Source organism: Chenopodium album, chromosome 10, assembly GCF_948465745.1.
Source record: "Chenopodium album chromosome 10, dcCheAlbu1.1, whole genome shotgun sequence".
Lineage (NCBI taxonomy): Eukaryota > Viridiplantae > Streptophyta > Magnoliopsida > Caryophyllales > Amaranthaceae > Chenopodium > Chenopodium album.
The window spans coordinates 12564783-12568629 of record NC_137843.1 but is presented as its reverse complement, the minus strand read 5'-3'; the positions used below and the strand labels follow the sequence as shown (position 1 = coordinate 12568629).

The window sequence follows — 3847 nt, the reverse complement described above, 5'->3', positions numbered from 1 at the left end:
TTGAAAATCCTTGCTAGGGTCAAGGTTTTACTTCCAGTTGGAACCTGAAAGGTTTCCTCGTAAAATCAACTTTGTATTGTCCAAGTTCTTTACAACAAATTTTATATTCAGCAAAAATTAGACACTAGAAACTAACTACAATTCAAACCCCCTCTTATAGTATATCATCCAAATAACAGTAAGGCAGCGCATGTTATTTTTTGAGAAGTAAATATACACAATGATTATTTATCCAAATATGTGACAACAACATAACCTATGATTAATTATTTATCCAAATTTGTGACAACAACATAATCTTTTTGCAAGCTAATGTTAGGCAAGGAATTGATACTATCAAAAAAAGCAAAAACAACCCCCTCCAAGAACTCTCAAAGCTAAGCATAGTAGTGGAAACTTTATTAAAAAATATGTTTGGCTTGTTATGGTAGTAGACGTCCTTAGTATTATTATTAATATTATAATACAAGCATATAGGCCACTATCACCAGCACCTCCACCCTCACTTGTCCACTTGCCTTTCTTACTGCGTGCAACCACTCTTGACTGTTTGTGGGCCTGATGTCACCGCACACCTGAACTCAACGTGTCGATGTTATTACCATATATTTAACTCCGACAATCAACTTATTGTTCTCTTTTAATCGCAACGTGAAAAATGTATCGAATTTGAAAAGATATTGTAAAGGGATAGGGAGTGACGGAAATTATAGCAATTAAGACTCTATTCTTTTGAACTTTTGAGCAGAACAAATTGAATCAGCAGAATAGGGCTCAGCAGAGCAAAGCAGCTTTAAAGAACAGGGCTAAAACCTATGTGATAAGAAGAGACATAGAAACCATTGGATAAGTAAATTAAACTTGCAATTAGTAAATTTTATTGTATAAATTGAAATTAAAAGACAATCGGGAAAGAATTTTATAAATTAAATTTGATTAATAGTTTGTTTAAATTATTTTAGTAAACATAAGCAGTTTAAAACTGAATCAACTCACTTTGAATGTGTCATTTTATTTTGGTACGGCTTAAAATAGAAAAGTGACTTATGTATACATACATATATATAAGGAATATATATCCAATAATATCACAATTTGTAGTTCTAGGTAGCAAATTCCTCAGTTTACTCTATTAGGGCCTAATTTGATTTACTGAATTGAGGTAGAATGAACGGAACTAGAATGAATGAAACTGAACTGCATTGAAATAGCTGAAGAGAATATGTCCTTAGTCTATTATACTCAAGTCTTGAGTGGTAGATTATCATAGAATATATGCGGGACTTGTTCATCATTGGTTTTTAGGAATAATGTTAGGTTTTATAATGCTTAAAATTGTCTTATACTTATCATAAAAAAACCAAATTAAAATAAAAATTCTAGATGAAAAGAATTGTAGGCCGTACAGATTCCTTTGCCTGCCACCAATATATAATTACGCGGCGTGGGGTAAAACACTAATACTGGATTAGCCTCAGGATAACATAGTTATCATTCTTAATAGAATATTTATTTGTTAAAGTTAAGGTATTAATTTAAACTGGTACAGTAGTAATAAAAAAATTAAATGGTGAATTTACGTAAGCAATATTTGTTGTCCGACTATTGGACCAAAACATATATACATGCTAAACTTCCATATAGATAGAGCTCGAAGTTGATTAAATTAAACACTATTCGTTTCATAATGTTCTCAACATTTAACATTTACTGTTTGTACAAAAATAAAAAAGAGGGAAGAGAATGTAACAAAAGATAAGAGGATGTAATAAAAAGTAGATAAAGTAGCAGAGAAAGTATAAGAAGGTAATTAGTTCGTATTTATAAGAAATATATGTATAAAAGAGAGCTAGAGTTGGGTAAGACTGTAACGTAAGAGAGTTGGGCAATAAATTACATACATAAGGCCTGTTCTGATTTACTGAACTGAACTGAATTGAATTGAATTGAACTAAACTGATTGGAGTTGAACTGAACTGTTTATGAGAGAAGGAAATTAGAAACTGAGTTAAACTGATTGGACCTGAAGTGAAGTGAACTGAACTAAAATTAAGTTGAAGAGAACATGCCTATAGTATGTTAAAAACATTATGAAACAGATGAAAATGAAATATGTTATAAACATTATGAAATAAAGCTAACAATTATCCCCTTACTATTTCAAATTTCGATTACTTATAATGATATAACGTGATACATTATCCATACACGAATTAATAATTACGGACATAGGGAGTAACGTACATGTTAGATCTATCAAAGTAGCTTGAAAAGGTGGCGAGCTGGAAAATTATTTAATTTATTGCAGGAATTCAACCCAAAAAAGAAAAAGGCCAAGTTATGTTACACCATAAAGCTAAAACTCTTATATAAAGTAAAGATAATTATCTTACAAAAGTAAATCAGTAGAACTAATTATAGATGATTGGTTGGAAGATTCAGCTCTAAGATGAGCAGTATTACAAGGAACATCTTCCAAATCTCTTAACCCATTATAAGTAGTAGCTAATTGCATGCTACTAATCATTTGTCGAAGATCAGTAGCTTCTTCTTTAAGCCTAACATTTTCTTGTAAAATTTTATCATGACTTTCTGTTACATGGTTCAACTTATCAATAAGATTACTATTTTCATTTCGAAGTCGAATCACCTGTGACCAAAGTTCATCTAAGTGTCTTTGTTTCCTCATTCGAGACCTACGAGCAGATTCTCTGTTCGATATCATTCGCCTTTGCCTCCTCTCATCGATGATCTTATTCGTCTGTTGAATTTCGTCTGATTCATCTGATGTCGAGTTGCTACTCATGTAGACAGGGGAGGATGATTGAGTGATTGGAAAAGTATTATAAGACGATCCACTAATAAGATCATTATTATTGGTAATCATATTTTGTTGTAATAAGGTTAAGTTGGGTGAAAATTGGTATGGAAATTGTATTTCTGGAGTGGATGTTAGGTAGTTTATTCCTATCATCTCACTTGGATGCATAGTAACTATATATATAACAACTTCGAAATATAATATAATATAATATAATATAATCTGATATGAAATAAAAACTCAAAGATATATAATGTGTTTTAGGGGTACGTTGTGTTTTGTGAATGGTAATTGATAATGGAGAAGCATGAACTAAGAGGGAGAAGTTTATATAGGCAAAAAATCGACTATGGCCCTGTTCTTTTGAGCTTCTGGGCACAGCAGAGCAGATTTCAGCAGAGCAGAGCAAATTGAAGCAGAGCAGAGCAGAGCAAAGCAAAGCAGAGCAGAGCCGAGTAGAGCAGAGCAGATTTCATTAATATTAATATTATTATTATTACTAATATTATTATAATTACTAATATTATTATTATTATTATTATTATTATTATTATTATTATTATTACTACTACTATTATTATTATTATTATTTTTACTATTATTATTATTATTATTATTATTATTATTATTATTATTATTACTATTATTATTATTATTATTATTATTATTATTATTATTATTATTATTATTATTATTATTATTATTATTATTATTATTATTATTATTACTACTGCTGCTGCTGCTGCTGCTGCTGCTGCTGCTGCTGCTGCTGCTGCTGCTGCTGCTACTACTACTACTACTACTATTATAATCATTAAATTTTATTATTAAATATTAATTATAATTAATAATATTTATATTATTAAATATTAATTATATTATTATTATTAATATTATTATTATCAAATATTAATTATGTTATTATTAATATTATTATTATTAAATATCAATTATATTATTATTAATATTATTATTATTAAATATTAATTATTATTATTATTAAATATTAATTATATATTATTATTA

General features: G+C 28.7%; 1 pseudogene; it reads right to left on the bottom strand.

The window, feature by feature from the left end:
- Positions 1-2283: 2283 nt before the first annotated feature.
- LOC145563591 (basic leucine zipper 43 pseudogene) lies at positions 2284-3096 on the bottom strand (annotated as a pseudogene).
- Positions 3097-3847: the final 751 nt, after the last annotated feature.